At 40.6% G+C, this 20752-nt stretch overlaps 1 long non-coding RNA gene across 3 annotated transcripts in view; it reads left to right on the plus strand.

Moving 5' to 3' along the window:
- The first annotated feature begins 13663 nt into the window (after window positions 1-13663).
- The window catches only part of LOC125125039 (uncharacterized), a 43081-nt gene continuing 35992 nt past the window's right edge, over window positions 13664-20752 (plus strand). The window contains exon 1 of one of the 3 annotated variants that reach the window (XR_007134351.1): window positions 13664-13787. This is a non-coding gene — a long non-coding RNA (uncharacterized LOC125125039). Of the gene's footprint in view, window positions 13788-13818; window positions 14138-17847; window positions 17973-20752 lie in introns of those variants that run through there. The other 2 variants (XR_007134352.1, XR_007134353.1) reach the window with 2 other exon arrangements.

The raw sequence follows: 20752 nt of genomic DNA on the forward strand, positions 1-20752 counted from the left end.
TCATGGCATTGTGGTCAGAGAAGATACTTGAGGTAATTTCTATGCTCCTAAATTTATTGAGATTAGCTTTGTGTCCCAATATGTGGTTGATTCTTGAGAATGTTCCATGAGCATTTGAGAAGAATGTATATTCTGCTTTTTTTGGATGTAGGGTCCTGAAGATATCAATTAAGTCTAACTTTTCTATTGTTTCCTTTAGGATCTCTGTTGCTTTATTGGTTTTCTGTCTAGAGGATCTGTCCATTGATGTGAGGGGGGTATTAAGGTCTCCTACTATGATTGTATTCTCATCAATATCTCCCTTTATGTCTGTTAATATTTGTTGCATGTATCTGGGTGCTCCTGTATTTGGGGCATATATGTTGATGATAGTAACATCCTCTCCTTGGATGGATCCCTTAATCATTAAGTAGTGTCCTTCTTTGTCTTTCTTTACGTCTTTTGTTTTAAAGTCTATTTTGTCTGATATGAGCGTTGCAACTCCTGCTTTTCTGTCATGTCTATTGGCGTGAAATATTTTTCCCCACCCTTTCACTTTCAATCTATATGTATCTTTTGTCCTAAGGTGAGTTTCTTGTAGGCAGCATATTGAAGGTTTTTGCCTTTTTATCCACTCAGCCACTCTGTGTCTTTTGATTGGGGCGTTCAGTCCATTGACATTTAAGGTGATAATTGATAGATGATTATTTATTGCCATTTGAACCTCGTGTTCCAGTTGATTCTATGGTTCTCCATTCTTCCTTTCTTTTTTTTTTTTTTTTTTTTTGGTTGGATGGTCTCCTGTTATTATCTGCTTGAGTGTATTTTTTTTTCATTTTTTGCAAATGCAATATTTGCTTTTGGCTTGTGGTTGCCCTGTTTTTTAAGTATGCTAACCCCTTCCCATAATTGTGTGTTTTAGCCTGATGGTCCTGTAAGTTCAAACACTTCATTACTATATTAAAATTAAGAAGAGAAACATACAAACAAACAAAAGGGTTATTTACTTCCTAACATCCCTTGCCCACATTTTATGGTTTTGATAACGCTTTTTTATTTTTTTCTTTTAATTTTATTTTGTTTGAGGCCTGTTCATGATTAAATCTGTATGCTGGCTTATTTGAGTGACTGTTCTCTGATTGCGGTTTCCTCAGTCCTAGTTCTTCCTCTTCTTTTTTTTTTTTCTTTTCTTTTTTCTTCCCTTTCCTTCCTTTCTTTTTGGTTTAGTTAGGAGAAGCCCTTTCATATTTCCTTTAACCTGGGTTTGTGTTGCAGTACTCTTTAAGTTTTTGTTTGTTGGAAAAAATTTTTATTTCCCCTTCTATTTAAATGATACTCTGCTGATAGAGTATTCTAGGTTGCATATTTTTTCCTTTGAGCACTTTAAATATCTCTTGCCATTCCCCTCCTGGCCTGTAGTGTTTTCTGTAGAGAAGTCATCTGATATTCTTATGGGGTTCCCTTAAAGTAACATTCTGTTTTTCTCTTTGCTGCCTTTAGGATCCTCTCTTATCACTAACTTTTGCCTTTTTTATTATGATGTGTCTTGGTGTGGGTCTATTTGGGTTCAGTTTGTTTGGGGCCCTCTGTGCTTCTTGTATCTTGAACCCGCATCCTTTAGATTTGGGAAGTTTCCAGCGATAATTTCTTCAAATATTTTTCCATCCCCTTATCTTTTTCTACTCCTCTTGAATTCCTATTATGCTTATGTTGGCCCACTTTATTTATCCCATAGGTCTCTTATATTGCTTTCCAGTTTTTTTATTTCGGTTTTCTGTCTGTTGACCGGATTGAGTAATTTCCATTATTCTATCTTCCATATCACTGATTCGTTCTTCTGCATTATTCATTCTGGTTTTTACTTGCCCTTAGTTCAGTTTGCATCTCTGCAATGAATGTTCTAGTTTTTCTTGGCTCCTCCTTATATGTTCTATTTCTTTCTGGGTATCTGCATTACTGTTCATATCTTCTCTAATTCCTTCAGTATTTTCACTATTTCTCTTTGAACTCCTGGTCTGTCAGACTGCAGAATCTGTTTCATTGTTGACTGTTTTAGGTGAGTTCTCCTGTTGGTTTGACTGGGGGTGGTTTCCTCTTTTTCATCTTGCTTGTTGTTTTCTTTCTCTTGAGGGAGTTGTACTCTCCATTATCAGCAGGTTTTTGCCTTGTCACTGCCGGTGGAATATTTCCTGAGGGCTGGCGTTGTTGGCCAATCTTTTTTGAGGCAGTGTGGCTTTTCTGGAGTGTTGATGGGCTAACAGTGTTTCTTTGAAGCAAAGGAGGACTTCCTGAGGGCAACAGGACTGCGAGGTCCACACCACGATGGTAACAGATTTCACTTGGTCATGCAGATCTTGCTCTGGTGTTTTTAGGCTGTGGGGTTCTTGCAGGGGGTTGGCAGTGTTGGGCAGCTGTTGCTCAGGAGTGCAGCACCCCCTGGGGGCTGGAGCAGCTGTCTGGGTCACTGAGAACCTAAGAGGCTCTTCCCTAGGGCAGCCCAACTCAGAAGGATGGCCTGAGAATGTAGCAGATCTTTTCACATTCTGGCCAACTTGTTGCAGCTTTTCTGGGCTGCAGGGCTCTTCCAGGGGGCTGGTGGTGCTAAGACGCTATTCCGCGGAGTGGGGCACCCCCTAGGGCTTGGGCGGGTACAGGGCCGCTGGAAACCCAAGAGGCTCCTCCCAGCAGCCCAACTCAAAAGACCATCTGAGATCTTTTCCTTTTTTCCCTTTTCTTTTCCTTTTTCCTGGCTCCGTCGCCGAGCTTATTGCAAAATGCAATTGCAATATTTTCAAAAAAGATTTGCAGCTTTTCTGGGCTGCAGGGGGTCCTGCCTGGAGCTGGCAGTCCTATGCAGCTGATCCACTAGGGCACCCCCTGGGGGCTAGGGCGGGTAGCAGGGCCATTGGAAACCAAAGAGGCTCCTCCCCAGGGCAGCCCGACTCAGAAAAACCGTCCAGAAATTAGGCAGATCTGTTCACTGCCTGGCTAGGCTTGTTCTAGCTTTTCTGGGCTGCAGGCCTTTTCTCAGGGGCTGGTGGTGTTTGGTGCTACTCTGCTGGAAGTGTAGCCCCTCCAAAGGGCAAGCAGGCCTGTGCAGGGACAGCCCCTGCGGTGGTAGGCTTCAGGCAATTGTTGAGGCCAGCCCTCCTGGATGGCAGGCAGCCCCAGGTTCGGGGAGAGCGCAGGGGGTGGTGGGGGTGGGGGAGAGGGGATGCACTGGGAAGCACAGCTTTCAGTTAGCTAGCGGGCCTGTAAGCTTGCTGTGGTGTGGGGGGTATTCTATGGGGACCCACCCCTTCTTCTCTCCCCTCCCCAGCACAGGCGCAGACCAGGCTCTTTTCCCAGGTTCCCTCTGATGTGGCTTTCCACTTCCCCACCCCTAGAGTATTGCTCCCTTCCTCTGCCACAGCTTTGTTTTCTAGTCTCCCAGGCAGTCTCTGCCCCATCAAATGGTTTCTAGACCTCCCAAGCAGTTTCTGCTCAGCCCCGCCCCCCCCCAGCCCAGGGACTATCCTCTGGAGCCTAGGTCTCGGTGCCCAGCCCCCACCCAGGCGTCCCCCCCGGCCTTTTCTCGGAGACCAACTCTCGGAGGCGAGGTCTCGGTGCCCAGCCCCCACCCAGGCGTCCCCCGGCCCTTTCTCGGCGACTAACCTCTGGAGCCGAGGTCTCGGTGCCCAGCCCCCGCCCAGGCGTCCCGCAGGCCCTTTCTCAGCGACTAACCTTTGGAGGCGAGGTCTCGGTGCCCAGCCTCCACCCAGGCGTCCCCTGGCCCTTTCTCGGCGACCAACCTTCAGAGGCGAGGTCTCGGTGTCCAGCCCCCTCCCAGGCGTCCCCCGGCCCTTTCCCGGGGACTAACCTCTGGAGCGGAGGACTCAGTGCCCAGCCCCCACCCAGGCGTCTCAATTTTTGGTGACTGTGCCCGTAGTTCAGATGGTCCGTTCGGTTCTTGATCGGCTTTTCCGTACTCCAACTTACTGCTACACTCTTCTCTGCATCTGGAGATTCCTCCGGTTCGTTTGATCTTTCCCCCGTGTAGGTGACTTTCCAGGGTGCGGGATCCCTTTCTCCTCCGCAGTTCCCTTTCGGGAGCGCCTGTCCCGCTCGGATTCACCTTCTCTCACTCTCCTCTTTTCTCCCGTTCTGCCCCGTAATGTCACGAACTTCTTGCCGTTACTGGAGTTTAGGTTCTTCTGCCAGCGATTGGTTGCTGTTCTGTGCGAGTCATTTATTCTGTAGATGTGCTTTTTTTTGTTGTGTTTGTGGGAGAGGGCGAGCGTGTCCCCCATCTCCTCCGCCATCTTGTCCTCCATTTTTCCATGTATCTTTTTCAATGAAAGTTTTGTCCAGATATTTGCCTAAGATATACCACATCTTCCTAAACCAATCATCAAAGGAAACCAAAAAGAAAACAAAAAGGCAACTTAAGAATGAGGGAAAATACTTTCAAAGATGCAACTTGACAAGGGCGTAATCTCTAAAATACACAAGCAACTTATACAACTCAACAGCAAAAAAATCAACAACCCAATTGAAAAATGGGCAAAAGACCTGAGTAGACATTTCTCCAAAGAAGATATACAGATGGCCAACAAGCACATGAAAAAATGCTCAACATCTCTGATTATTAGAGAAATGCAAATCAAAACTACCATGAGATACCACCTCACACCAGTCAGAATGGCCATCATTGATAAGTCCACAAATAACAAATGCTGGAAGGGGTGTGGAGAAAAGGGAACCCTCCTGCACTGTTGGTGGGAATATAAGCTGGTACAACCACTATGGAGATGAGTGATGGAGGTACCTTAGAAATCTATACATAGAACTACCATATGACCCCACAATCCCACTCTTGGGCATATATCCGGACAATACTTTCCTTAAAAAAGACACATGCACCCACATGTTCATTGCAGCACTAGTTCGCAACAGCCAAGACATGGAAAAAACCCAAATGTCCATCGACAGACGATTGTACCAGTTTACATTCCCACCAACAGTGAAGGAGGGCTTCCCTTTTCTCCACACCCTCTCCAGCATTTGTTATTTGAAGACTTGTTAATGATGGACATTCTGACCAGTGTGAGGTAATACCTCACTACAATTTTGATTTTCATTTCTCTAATAATTAGTGATGTCGAGCATCTTTGTTATGTACCTGTTGGCTATCCATATGTCTTCTTTGGAGAAACGTTTAATAGAAATGTTTATTGACATTATTGTAGATTCACATTCAGCAATAAGAAATAATATAATGAGAAAGTGCATGCACTTACCATTTCCTCCAGTAGTAAAATTTGCAAGATTATAGTACAATATCACTACTAACTTATTGATAGTGATACATTCTACTAATCTTACTCAGATTTTCCCAGTTTTACCCATAAGTGCGTGTGTGTGTGTGTGTGTGTGTGTGTGTGTGTGTGTGTGTGCATGCACCTAGGGCCATTCAGTTGTATCACTAGTGTAGCTTTCTGTGCCCACCACCACAGTCAAAATACTAAAGAGTTCCCTCTCCACAAGTATTCCTCTTGTTGTAGTCTTATAAATTTACAAATTTTCCCTTGTTCCTATCACCCCCTTTCCTACATTTGGCAGCTACGGATATGTTTTCCATTTTTTAACTTCTGTCATTTAAAAACTACTATATAGGCATTCCCCATGGCTTAGTGGTTGGGGATCTGGTGTTGTGTCTGCAGGGACTCCAGTTCAATCCCTGGCCTGGGAACTTCTGTATGCCTGAGCGTGGCCAAATAAATAATAAAAACATATTATATAGATGGGAGGGATCCAGATGGGGGGGTAGGAGGAGATGGAGCTCACTTACCCCATAACCACATCAAAAATAAACCTACCTGTAGAACAGTTCTCACAGAATACTAACTGAAAACTGTCAGAAGAACTCCTATACAACCAAAGCTGCAAGAAAGACTTCCACATAACAGAGAAGAATGGTTAAAAAAAAAAGGCATAGGGTCAGAACTCCCACCCCCAGAGAGGGACCTGAAAGTAAGCGAAGATCTTCAGGGATGGACCCTCACCCTGGGGAGGTGGCAGGTCTAGCTACAGATTGAGAATCTGTAGCATGGCTTAGACCAGTACTTCGATTGCTGGGAGAACCACTGAGACGGATGGGCTTGAGAAGCTTTGACACTGCTTGTGAGGAGAGCATACATGGCTAGCTTGCAACAACTAAGGTGGAATGAGTTTTGCACTGGTAGTGACTGCCTCATCGCACTCCCCAATCAAATGGGGTGAACACCCTGGCCTCACTCACTCCCTACCACAGCTTAGTGCTGGATCTAGAGTGGAGAGATCCTGGGAGAAAGCTGCTAGCAAGGCAGCTTACTTTTCTGGCAGCAGTGTAGTCACTTTCAATTCCTGCAGCTGCAACGCCCTGACCCCCAGCTCCAGCCCAGCAAATGCAGGCTTGAGCACTCCACCTCATAGCCTTGCACTAGATCTTGGATGAAGACATCAGGGAAAAGGAAGCAAGTTTGCACTGTACTGGAACAGAGCTGCAGACACTTACATAGGTAGCAGTTTTTTCCTCTGTGAGCACTCAGGTCACAGTTGCTTCTATACTCCCCTCTGGGAAGGGCATACCCCCAGGTGATGAAACCTGATCAAACATAACCCTCAGGGATTCTACTCCATGACAGACATGGAGCAGAGAGAAATTCCAACATCACTCCCTAAACAGCCTTTTATTTTTATTTTTATTTTTTATTTTTCATCTTTTTGTCTTTTCGTCTTTTCTAGGGCTGCACCTGCAGCATGTGGAGGTTCCCAGGCTAGGGGTCAAGTCGGAGCTATACCTGCCAGCCTACACCACAGCCACAGCAATGCAGGATCCGAGCCACATCTGTGACCTACACCACAGCTCACCACAAGGCCAGATCCTTAACCCACTGAGCGAGGCCAGGGATTGAACCCACAACCTCGTGGTTCCTAGTCAGATTCGTTACCCACTGAGGCACGATGGGAACTCTGGCTTTAGATACCCCCAAACCAACCACAGCATGTATCAAGGTGATAAGGATCAGTACACACTAAGGAATCTGTGTCAAAATCAACCCTTGCATGAAAGACACAAAGTCTGCACAAGCATGCTCCTACCTAAAACACTCCTTCAAGACTCCAATAAAGGAGTTCCTGTCACGGTGTAGCAGAAACAAATCAGGCTGGGAACCATGAGGTTGCAGATTTGATCCCTGGCCTTGCTCTGTGGGTTAGTGATTCGGGCATTGCCGTGCTACAGGTCGGCAGACGTGGCTCAGATCCTGCATTGCTGTGGCTGTGGCGTAGGCTGGCAGCTGTAGCTCCAATTGGACCCCTAGCCTGGGAACCTCCATGTGCTGCACAGCCCTAAAAAGAAAAAAAAAAAAAAGACTCCAATAGATAGCCGTTTTTCCTAAATTCATAGAAATAGATGACATTAAGTGAAATGAAAATCAGAGGAACTACTCCCAGTTAAAAGAACAAGACAAATCACCTAAAAGAGCAAATAATGAAACAGAGTTCACTACTCTACTAGAAATCAAAAAGGTGATAAAATGCTAAAAGAATTAAGAAATGTTATCAAAAGAAATGCAGATCAATGTAGCAAGTGACTGGAAACAATAAAGATGAAACAAAAAATAACAATTCAATGAACCGAAAAGATAAATACAACACAAAAAGCAATCCAGAAGCAGTGAATAAATTAATAAATGACACAGAAGAATGAATAGGTGATCTAGAAAATAGAAGAGTTGAACAGATTTCTAGAAACATGCTGCCTGCCAAGAAGGAGTCAAGAAAAAACAGACAATTTGAATAGACCAATCACTAGAAGTGAAGTAGAATCTTCAACTTAAAAATTCTTTGCAAACAAAAGCCCAGGACAGCTTCACTTGAGAACTCTACCAAAAATATAAAAAAGAAATTAAACCTATTCTCAAACCTTTACAAGAAAATGAAGAGGAGGTAATACTTCCAAATTCATTCTATGAGGCTGTAATTACCAGATGATTGGATTAAGATGTGCTGTTCACTGTGGTATGTGGAACAACTGGGCAAAGGGGATCTGCTGTATAGTACAGGAAACTCTACCCAATATTCTATGATAATCTGCATGGGAAAAGAATCTGAAAAATAATGGATTGTGTATATGTATAACTGAATCACTTTGTTTATAGCAGGTATTATCACAACATTGTAAATCAACTATACTTCAATCAAACTTTTTCAAAAAGAAAAAAATGAACTGGAACTTTCCAAAATAAATAAAAACTTTTTCCCTAGCCCTAGCCCCCCAAACAAAACAAACCAACAAAAAGATGTGCTATACATGGTGGAATATTATTCAGCCACAAAAAGGAATGAACTCTCGTGCTTTGTAGCAACACAGATGGACTTAGAGAATGTCAGATTTAGTGAACAAAGTTAGAAGAAGAAAATACTATATGATATCGCTCATATGTAGAATCCAAGAAATAACACAAATGAAGTTATACACAAAACAGAAACAGACTGACAAACATAGAAAACAAATTTATGGTTACCAGCAGGGAAAATCAGGAGGGACAAATTAGGTGTATGGGATTAATAGATACAAACTACTAAGCATAAAATACATAAGCAACAAAGATTTACTCTATAGTACAAGGTATTACACCCAATATCTTGCAATAACCTATAATGGAAAAAAAAATCCTTAAAAACCTGAATCCTTATGCTATACACCTGAAACTAACATAATATTGTACATCCTCTATACTTCAATTTTTTAACAAAACCTAACAATCTGAGTTTTAAAGGGGCCACAGAAATGAATAGACCTTTCTAAAAAGACGATATTGAAAAGGCAACAGATGTATGAAAAAGATTTCAACATCACTAGGCATCAGAAAAGTGTAATCAAATCTACAATGAGACACTACCACACACCTGTTAGAACAGTTATCATAAAAGACAAGCAACGTTAGTGCTGGTCCGAATGTAGAGGAAAAGAACCCCCGGACACAATTGATGGCAGTGTAAACGGGAGCAACAACTAAAGAAAACAGTGTGGCGTGTCCTCCAAATATTAGAAATATAACCATGGTATCATCCAAGCAATCCTACTTCTGGGTACCTAACCAAAAGAATGAAATCTGTATCTTAAAGAGATATCTGTGCTACAATGATCTAAACTTAATTACAGCATTCTTTATAATATTTTAAACATGGAAACAACCTAAATATCCACCGATGGGTGAATTTTTTAAATATGTGTGTATAAGTATATTTATATATCTATATATATGCGTGTGTATATGTATGTTTATATACATACATATATATATGCATATATATGGCATATGTATATGCCTTGAATGAAATGTAGTTAAATATAATAAAGATATAATATGTAAAGAATATGGAGAATATTATTCAGCCACAGGAAAGAAGGAAACCACGTCATTTGCAACAACTTGGGTATCTATTGAGGGCATTGCGCTAAGTGAAATACGTTACACAGAGAAAGGCAAACACCGTATAATCTCCCTTAAATGTGGAATCTAAAAAGTCTGAACTCATAGAAACAGAAGAGATTTGTGGATATCAGGGGTGGCAGGCACGAGGGATGTGCTCAAAGGTCCTGAACTTCCAATTATACATTTAATACGTTCTGGGAATATAAGGTACGGCGTATTGATGAACGTCAGCGGTATTTTATCATATATTTGAGAATTGGTAAACAATTAGATGTTTTTAAGTGACCAACCACAAAAAAGTTGTAACTATGTTGAGGGATGGATTTGTTAACGAACCTCATTGGGGTCATTTCACAACATAAATGTATATTTAATCAGCAAGTTGTACATTTTAAACTTACACAGCTTTTGGATAAATCGTATCTCAATAAGCAAAAAAAATTAATTTTAAAAGAGAAACGGTTTGGCTTTCTTTTCACTAACAAAATTGTGCAGATACCCATCCAAGTTTCTGTGTGCATCAATAGCTTGTTTCTTTTTATTACTGAGTACATGAAATGTACATACAAAAGGTAGCTTTGGGAAGGCCGTCTGGATTGTTTCAAGTGTTTGTTCTTTACTGAGGTGTAATTGACATATGAAATTATGTAAGGTTAATGTTTACAATATGTTGATTTGATGCATTTTCTATTGCACTAGGTACCATCATAGCTTGGCTTGTTTTTAATCATGTCAATACATTATCGCTTCTTTTTTCTGTTGAGAACAATTAAGATCTAGACTTACAAATTTTGAAATTTATGGTATGTTGGAGGCATGACTATGCGACTGACAAAGAATGGAAAGAAAAGACTGATGCCGTGGAGTGGCTGTAGAGGGCGTAGAGGCCCGTCTCTACAAAGTCCTGTGACTCCCTCATGACCCTTGAGGCACAGCGAATGAGAACAGAAACAGAACATCAAAGAATGGCATCTGGAAAACAAGGCTGCTGAAGCATTGCTGTTGCTGAGGGAAACCCTCAGCTCTCACATTCTCAGGACTGGAGCCTTGGGGGATTTGCAGGAGAGGCCATAGACGGCTTGAAACAAACAACAAATGACGGCCTGGGAGGGCTAAAACACTTGTGACTACTTTCTGTGCTTAGGAAGGACTGTGCTAGCATATCTCACTTCCAATCTGTTTGAAGTGAAATACCAATGTATTCCCTACACGTACAAGGAAGTAGAAAATAGTAAAATAAAAACTTTGAGTTGGCTCAGAGGGTTGCTATTGCCTCTTGAAGGCGGTAGCCCCCTGATCCCCACTCTATTTCTGTGTCTCTTTCTTCTTATTTCTGCAGCAAACCGCTGACTTCGGGACCTGGGTTGACCAGCAGGCCTCGTCAATGATACAGTATTGTTGACTATAATTGGTAGCTGTGCATATATCTCCAAAACTTATTTATATACTAGTTGTGAGTTTGTACAATTAAACATTAACCCAGTGCCCCCATCCTCTAACCCCTCATCACCAGCATCCTATTCTCTGTTTCCACGAGTTTGACTTTTTTAGATTTGACATCTAAATTCTATACAATATCAGTCATTCTCTGCCTTATCTCTCTCAGCGCAATGCCCTCAAAGTCCACTCATGTGATCACAAATAGTAGCTTTTTCTTTTTTCATAGTTGGATAATATGGGAATATGTGTTATTGTTTATACATATACCGCATCTTTATCAACTCATCTATGGATGGACACTTGGGTTGCTTCCATAGCTTGACTATTGTAAATAATACTGCAATAAACATGGGAGTGCAGATATCTTTTCAATATCTTATTATTTGGGGGGGAGGGATTCTTTTTTGTGTCACACCCATGGCATATGGAGGTTCCCAGCCTAGGGGTCAAATAGGAGCTACAGCTGCCAGCCTACGCCACAGCCGCAGCAACACGGGATCCAAGCTGAGTCTACGACCTACACCACAGTTCACAGCAACGCCGGATCCTTAACCCACCGAGCAAGGCCAGGGATCAAACCTGTGCCCTCACAGATGCTAGTCAGATTCATTTCTGCTGAGCCACAACGGGAACCCCCAATATCCTGTTTTCATACCTTTGGATATATGCCCAGAAGTGGGAATGGCAGAAGATATGACAGGTTTTTTCCTAACTTTCTGAGGAACCTCTATGCTGCTTTCCCATAATGGCTGCACCAACTTACATTGGCACCAACAGTGTGCAAGAGTTCCTTTTACTCTACATACTCACCAATTCTTTGTCTTCTTAATGATAGCTATCAATGGAAAATGAATAATCAATCAGAAGGATAAATAGGGAATTTTATTTGAGCCAATCTGTCTAACCAAGGAGACAGACTTTTGGAAAACTCTGAGGATAGCTTCATTTGTTAGAAGTTGAAGTCACCAGGAGTTCCCTTCGTGGCTCAGTGGTTAACGAATCTGACTGGGAACCATGGGGTTGCGGGTTCGATCCCTGCCCTTGCTCAGTGGGTTAACGATCCGGTGTTGCCGTGAGCTGCAGTGTAGGTTACAGACGTGGCTCGGGTCCCACGTTGCTGTGGCTGTGGCGTAGGCCGGTGGCTACAGCTCCGATTCGACCCCTAGCCTGGGAACCTCCATATGCCGCAGGAGTGGCTCAAGAAATGGCAAAAAGACCAAAAAAAAAAAAAGAGGTTGAAGTCACTGTCATAAATGTTTTTGAGACAAAGAATTTTACATCAAAATGGCACAATGACATTTTACATCGTGTTCACCGAAGACACACAGTCTGTTCCTGCACATACCAAGCAAGCAGCGGGTCATCACGATCCGTTACGGTCAAGCAAGCATTTCCGTCTTCGCGGAGATCTGGTTAATGTGTAACGCTGATGCACATTCCACCCTGAGGAAGGCCCAAATGGCAGGGAACACATGATGTTGAATTTTCTGGTCCTGCCCTAATGCATATATTTTATTCCATCAAAGCCATGCCAAGACGTGTGAGGGGTACCCCATTCTAGCTTTGATTTACACCTCTCTGATGCTCACTGAGAGTAAGAAACTTTTCCTACAGCGGCAGACCGTCTGTATGTCTTCTTTAGAGCAATGTCTATGAATGTCTTTTGCCCATTTTAAAATTGTTACCTGTTTTTTTTTTATTATTAAGCAGTAGACGTTCCTATGTATTTTGGATTCTACATGGTTTGTAAATATTTTCACATCCATACTATTGTAATACATCGAAACAAAAAGGAATAAAATACTGGTAGAAACAAAAGTAAAATTTCATGTATAACACACCGAGCAAAAGCCAAATGCAAAAAAAAAATTAGCATATAATTCCACTTAGGTGATTTTGTCAAATAAGCAAAGTTAATACCAAGTGAAATATACAGTGGAAGAGAAGTGAGAGGTTGGGGGCAATTCTAACTAAGAAATGAGCACAAAAGCACTTTCTGGGTAGATGGAATTAATCTGCCCATTGATAGAATTGTAGTCTACAAGTATATGAATTTATCCAAACACATTGAATTTTGAGCTTGGAATTTGTAATTTGACCATGTGCAAATTTTAACTAAAATGAAACTGTAAACAACAATAGAATGTTATGTATGTACATTTATTCTTTTTGTATCTACTGTCAACTTTTCCTATCTGGTTACTGTAATACCTGCATAAAACTTTTCGTAGCTTTAACAGTCTATTTGAAGCTGATAGCAACTAACTTCAATTGCATACAAAACTCCACAAATTTATTTCACACACAGAGTATATGCTATTGGTGTCAGAATTTACATCTTATTGTGTATTTATAAAACAAATGTTTATGGTCATAATTATTAATGCTTTTGTATTTAGCTTTTATGTCAGGGTTAAAAGGTGATTTATGTGCCACCATTACATTATTATGTTATTATTTGTTTATATATTTCCCTTCACCTTTACCAGTGAGATTTATACTTTGTTATGTTTTCACGTTGCTGCTCATGGTTCCACGTTGTTGCCATTTCTTTGCAGCTGAAAGAACTCCCTGAGCTTCTTTGAAAGGATTCTTTGAAGTCTTTGTCAGGAAGGTCATAGGTAGGGATTTCTTTTTTTTTTTTTTTTTTAACATAATGATTTTTCTTTTTTTCCTTTATATCTGGTTTTCAGTGTTCTGTCTAGATAAAGATTTCATTATGGTCAATTATTAGAGCTGCATTTTGCTAATTTGGATGAATCAGATTTTCTCCCAAGTCTTCATAACCCTTGTAGCCTTGCATTTCTGTCTTTCTATTTAAAGAAGCAGTCGGCTTTTCCAGTCCTTACAGGCTTCTGCAGGGAAAGCCCTACACCAGTCAGCTTGTTCAGACACTATGGACAGGTCAGTTGGCTGGGGCCCTGGGTGGGCTGGCTTGTTAAGGGCGCCTGATGCTAGAATTCACAGACAGGCTTTCTCTCTCTCTCTCTCTCTCTCCCGTGAAAGAAAGGGGGGACCAAAAGGATCTTTCTCAGTTCTTTGCTGTGCCTTATTGTGAGACCGGAACCCTGGGAAAGCAGAACGCTGCAATTTTAAAGAGGTCCTTTCTCATTTTTCTGCTGCCCTAGGATAATGAAACCTCTTACCTGGATTCTGAACATCTCATAAAGGAATTTTCATTCCCAAACATTTGTTAAATTGGTGTTTCTGTGGGAGAGAAGGACTGGGACCTCCTATTCTGCCACCTTTCTTAGGTCCGTTTCTTTTATCATTTGTTCTTTTGTGTCACATTTAAGAAATCATTGCCTAGTCAATATCATGCATATTTACTCCTGTGTTTTCTTCTGAACATTTATAGTTTTAGTTCTTATATTTAAGTCTATGATTCATTTTGATGTTTTTGTTTGTTTAATATTTAAGTCTCTGATTTATTTTGATGTTTGTTTATCATATTAGGTAGAGGTCCAAAACTCTTTTTGGTATGTGTGTCCAATCATTTTTTGAAGACTTTCTCCTCCTCACTGAATTTTCTGGTCCCCTTTTGTTAAAAATCAGTGGAGTATAACTTTAGGGTTTATTTCTGTGCTCTCAATTTTATCCCTTTGTGTCTAAGTCTATCCTTATGCCTGAACCACACTATACTATAGCTTGGCAGTAACCTCTGTTTGAAAAGTGAAAGTCCTCTATTTTCTTCTTTTTCAATATAGTTTTGGCAGTTTGAGTCTTTGAATTTCCATATGAATTTTAATGAGAGCATGTCAATTTCTGCCAAAATTAAAGAAAGCCAGCGAAGATTTGTATAGGAACTGGGTTGAAGCTGTAGATCAACTTGGGAAATATTGCTTTATTGGCAATACTACGCTACCCAGTACGAGACTATTATTCAGATCTTTATTTTCTCAGAATGCTGCTTTTTGGTTTACAGTTGACAATTCTTGCCCTCCTATAGATTTTTCTCTGTGTATTTTATTCTCTGTGATACAATAGTAAATTGATTTTTTAAGATTTATTTTTGAATTGTTTATTGCTAGTATAGAGAAATAAAATCGATTTTTGCAATTTATTTTGTATCTTACAAAGTTGATAAACTCATTTATTACTTCTAATAGATATTTCGTAGATCCTTGAGAATTTCTACATACAGAACCATGCCATGTATAAATAAAGACAGTTTTGCTTTTTCATTTCTAATATGGGTGTCTTTTATTTATTTTTCTGGTCTAACTACCTTCACTAGAACTTTCAATACGTTGTTGAGAATACACGGTGACCGTCAACAGCATTATATTTCTGAATTTCTGTTGAAGAAATCAGACTTAACATCATCCAGGATGACAATTTTTGTAGTTTTTTGTATATGCTCATTTTCAGCTTTATTGAGGTGTAATATGAGTTGGAAGTGCTCGCTTCTCAAGTTTGTGAAGGATTCACTTTAATTCCATTTATTTTTTTATTTTGGTCTTTTGTCTTTTTAGGGCCACACCCGCAGCACATGGAGGTTCCCAGGCTAGGGGTCGAACCTGAGCCGTAGCTGCCAGCCTACTTCACAGCCACAGCACCATGGGGTCCGAGCCCTGACTGCGACCTACACCACAGCTCAGGGCAGCAGGAGGTCCTTTAACCCACTGAGTGAGGCCAGGGATCAAACCCGCATCCTCATGGATACTAGTTGCGTTCATTAACCACTGAGCCACGACAGGAACTCCTAACCAGGGTAAGCTCCATGAGTCTGAGCTTCTCTTTATGGAAAATTTTGAAGTTAATGATTCAAGAGCTTTAACTTTTATGGTCTTACAAAGATTTTCCATTCCTTGAGTCAGTTTTGGTAAATTTTGTCTGCCTAGGAATTTTTCCATTTCATCAAAATTATCTTGTTTCTTGACATTCAGTTGTGTACAGCATTACCTATCTGGTCTCTTTGACTTGTGATTTCGGAAATTTGAGCTTCTTCTTATTTTTTCTCTTGTAAGCAACCTAAAGTTTATTCTCCCTCTTTTTTTCATCTTTTCAAAGAAGTAATTTTGCTTTCATCAATTGTTCTCCATTGTTTTTCTTTTGTCTTTCTCTCTTTTTATTAATTTTTTTCTGATTCTATTACTTTCCTTCTGCTTTGTTGGTGTTTGGTTTCAAGTTCAAAATTTGAAGCTTAGATGGCTGATTTGCACTCTTTTTCTTTATTATAGTCATGTATTCCCAGATCATTGCTTTAGTGCATCCTATAACTTTTGGTGTATTATGTTTTCATAATCTTTAATCTCAATTTTTTTTCTAATTTGCCATGCGATTTCTTCTTTAATTAATGGTTAGGTAGAAAGATGTTACTTAATTCCCTCAAATTTCTGAATTTCTCAAAATTTATTTTGTTGATTTCTAATTTAATTCCATTGTGGTCCATGAACATACTTTGTATTATTTCAGTCCTTTACTGTGTATAAAGATTGTTTAATAATATATCATCTATTCTGGAGTATGTCACATAAATTCTTGAGAAGAATAGGTATTGTGGTGTTTTAGGTGATGTATTCTGTATGTGTTAGAATTGTTCATTTGCTTATAGAATTGTTCAAGTCTTATTAACCCTTCCTGACGTCCCGGCTAATTGTTCCATCCGTTGTATTTAGAAGGATATTGATGTTTCTGACTCTTACTGTTGAATTTTCTCTGTTCTCCCTTCAATCCTGTCATTTTTTGCTTCGTGCATTGTAGGGTTCTATTGTTAAGTTTATGCAGATTTATAATTATTATATCTTCTTAAAGAATTGACCTATTTATCTTCCTAAACTGTCCATATTTTGCTTTGTAACAGTTGTTCTAAAGTCTATTTTATATGACGTTTATGTAGTCACACTAGCTGTCTTGGTTGTTGTTTGAAGTATGTCTTTTTCTACCTTTTACTTTCAATCTATTGTACCTTCGAACTTAAAGTATATTTCCTGTCAACAACCTATAGTTGGATGTTATTGGTTTTCTTTTTTTTTTTTTGTCTTTTTTGTCTTTTGTCTTTTTTGTTGTTGCTGTTGTTGTTGTTGCTATTTCTTGGGCCGCTCCCGCGGCATATGGAGGTTCCCAGGCCAGGGGTCGAATCGGAGCTGTAGCCACCGGCCTACGCCAGAGCCACAGCAACTCGGGATCCGAGCCACGTCTGCAACCTACACCACAGCTCACAGCAACGCCGGATCGTTAATCCACTGAGCAAGGGCAGGGACCGAACCCGCAACCTCATGGTTCCTAGTCGGATTCGTTAACCACTGCGCCACGACGGGAACTCTGGATGTTATTGGTTTTCATCTAGTCAGACAGTCTCTGCTTTTAGTTAGATTGCAAATATTATTTTGATATTGTTGGAATCACATCACTTATTTTGATTTTCTTTTTCTTTCTGACTATTTTGTTTCTCTGATCCTCTTTTTTTTTGTCTTTTTTTGGCCATTTCTTGGGCCGCTCCCGAGGCATATGGAGGTTCCCAGGAGAAGGGTCTAATCAGAGCTGTGGCCCACAGCCTACACCAGAGCCACAGCAACATGGGATCGGAGCCCCATCTGCAACCTACACCACAGCTCACAGCAACGCCGGGTCTTTAACCCACTGAGCAAGGGCAGGGATCGAACCCACAACCTCATGGTTCCTAGTCGGATTCGTTAACCACTGAGCCACAGTGGGAACTCCTCTCTGATCCTCTCTTAATATCATGTTTCATTTTAAATATCTTCTAATGTATCATTTAAGTTATGTAAGCGTTTTTACTCTTTTATTTTTCCTCAATGCTTTCTCAGTGGTTGTGCTAGAGCTTACAGTACACAGCATAATCTATCAGAAACTACTTCATATTTATACTCACTGAATTCCAATAATATATATAAACTTTACCTCTGTGTAGTTCTATTTCCTCCCCCATCCACCTTGTGCTATTATTTTAAACATACTGATATATTACTATAAAATACTTTCACAGCCTAAAATAGTCTCTTTACCAGTCTTTCCAGTGTCCAAGGTCCATTTAGTCAAGAGACGAGACAGAGTAAGCCAGGATCAGAACACTCCTCCTCTGTTAAGAAAAGCTCTGTACCACCGCAATACAGTAATATACAGGTAATTTGGGTATATACGGTGTCTATATATGAGTGTTTATTTAAAATTGTTTTCTGTAGGTAATTATATTCCATAATTTAGATTTTTCAAAGAAAAAAAATAAGAATGGGACAAGAGGGAAATGAACAGGAAGCAGAGAGACACATAAAGTTTATTTATAAGTGAGAGAAAAATGAGGAGGGAGAAATTGTGAAACTGTGCTCCATAGAATCAAAGGTGGTGCTTAATAGAAATCCTTGAGTGTGCCTTACGGAGCAGCAGATTAGGGAACATCATCTCAGAAGCCCCTCTGCTGGTAACCTGCATTTACTGAGTAAGCCCATTTTAGTTGTATTTTTTTCCCTTTCTCGAACTGCCTATCCTCTAAACTTCACAAAACCTCAGTAGTTTACCACCAGACTTCTAACTCATCCCTATAGATAATGTGTCGAATGTGTGAGTCACGGCGCAATGGGGGTTTAAGTTGTTTTCCAAAAATTTGGAGTTGGTTTCTGCCCAATACACCTGGCTGAGACTAGCAGGGCCCATCAGCCCTAATACTGGCCTGTACAGAAATGAATTACCCCCACCTTTTCCCATCCTCCAATCACCTTTCCAAGTGCCCAAGATCACCTGCTTCTTTATACTAGAAATATCTCACGCCTCTGGACTTGGAAGGCAAATATGAGATTTGTTCTCCTGTATCCTTACTTGTTCACTTCATGATTACACCTTTCTCTGCTGCAAACCTCAGCCACTCAGTGTTTGGCTTGCTGTGTAATAAGTAAACAAACCTGGTTTGGTTTCAAATCTGGTGAGCAAGCCAGGAGGTAAGTCCAGACATTTCTTTTGCCCAAGGTTATTTGGCCCCTTGATGGTATTTTTCGCTTTACGACAAGTCCTGTTACCCAAAACAGAGTCTTCTGGATTTCCCCCAGACCCATCAAGATCAGCGGTGGTTCCAGGAAACTTTAGGCATATCTCAAACATCTCAATAATATTTTTAGGGAAACAAAAATATCCTGCACCCCAAGTTTTAACTCACGATGCTCAGCTTCCAGGAATAATTACCAGGTAAGCAAAAATATAGGAGAATAGGCTCCATGAAAAGGAGGAAAAATATTCATGAAGAAACAGATGAACAGAATAGTCCTACAAAATAACTTGTTTGTTAAACACCCTCCCACAAAGAAAATGGCGGTATCTTCACCAGAAACTTTTACCAAATATTTATGGAAGACCTAACTCCCATTTTGCACAAACTCTTTCAGGAATGAAAGAGGAAAGAGAGTTTCCATACATTCTATGTGGGTACCATTATCTGAAATCAATAGCAGAAAAAGATGTTGATCTAGAGACCAATAGCTCTCATTAACATTGATGTAAAAAACTCTCACTTAATTTTAGCAAATCAGATAAAACAATGTTAAAAAAATAAAAGTTCTTATATCCTGAGCATGTAGGCTTATCCTAGCAGAAGCTTCACATTTTAAAATTCATCAGTTGCCCAAGAAATAGCAACAACAACGACAACAAAAAGACAAAAATAAATTAAAATAAAATTAAAGCTAGGAGTTCCCGTCGTGGCGCAGTGGTTAACGAATCCGACTAGGAACCATGAGGTTGCAGGTTCGGTCCCTGCCCTTGCTCAGTGGGTTAACGATCCGGCGTTGCCGTGAGCTGTGGTGTAGGTTGCAGACGCGGCTCGGATCCCGCGTTGCTGTGGCTCTGGCGTAGACCGGTGGCTACAGCTCCGATTCAACCCCTAGCCTGGGAACCTCCATATGCCGCGGGAGCGGCCCAAGAAATAGCAACAACAACAACAACAAAAAGACAAAAATAAAATAAAATAAAATTCATCAGTGTAATTTGCCAGTTAGACTAAACAAGAATAACCATATGTTCATCTCAATATACATGAATAAATGTATCAGGGAAGACAAAGAATTGTAGAAGCACAAAGTAGATGCAGATAAAGTGTGCTCTTTCAGTGACCTGGTAATTTTTTGTACAGAAAAATTAAAAACATTTTTTTATTCTTTAACTCAGTCTTTTGGCTTTGTATAAAGATGCTCCGATCTTGATAACTCAAATGGAGAGATATTGAGGTATAAGCACCCAAAATAACTCTTTAATCCTGCCAATTTACAGAGACTTGAATTTCCATGTTAAAATCATATGGACTTGGAGTTCCCGTCATGGCGTAGCAGAAACGAATCTAAGAACCACGAGGTCGCCAGTTTGATCCTTGGCCTCGCTCAGTGGGTTAAGGATCCGGCATTGCTGTGAGCTGTGGTGTAGGTCGCAGACTCAGCTTGGATCTGGCATTGCTGTGGCTCTGGCATAGGCCAGCAGCAACAGCGCCAACTAGACCCCTAGCCTGGGAACCTCCATATGCCATGGGTGTGGCCCCAAAAGGAAACGATACAAAAAAAAAAAAAGGCAACTATTTACATGAAATACAATGAGACTCCCCAGCTACTATCACTTTCTAAAAAAAAAAAAAAATCATATGGGCTTGTAGAAAATCACAATGTGACAGCCAGACTTCATTTGTGGACAACTTGATACTTCCGATTTTATGTTTTTGTCTCATTAAATCTTTGTATCCACAGGAACAAGCCAAGTCCTTTATACTTGATACATTTTCAACTGTAGTTTGCTCAATTAAAATATGAGTAAAACTTGGAGTTCCCGTCGTAGCGCAGTGGTTAACGAATCCAACTAGGAACCATGAGGTTGAGGGTTCGATCCCTGGCCTTGCTCAGTGGGTTGGGGATCCGGCATTGCCGTGAGCTGTG

Source organism: Phacochoerus africanus, chromosome 4 (genome assembly GCF_016906955.1).
Source record: "Phacochoerus africanus isolate WHEZ1 chromosome 4, ROS_Pafr_v1, whole genome shotgun sequence".
Lineage (NCBI taxonomy): Eukaryota > Metazoa > Chordata > Mammalia > Artiodactyla > Suidae > Phacochoerus > Phacochoerus africanus.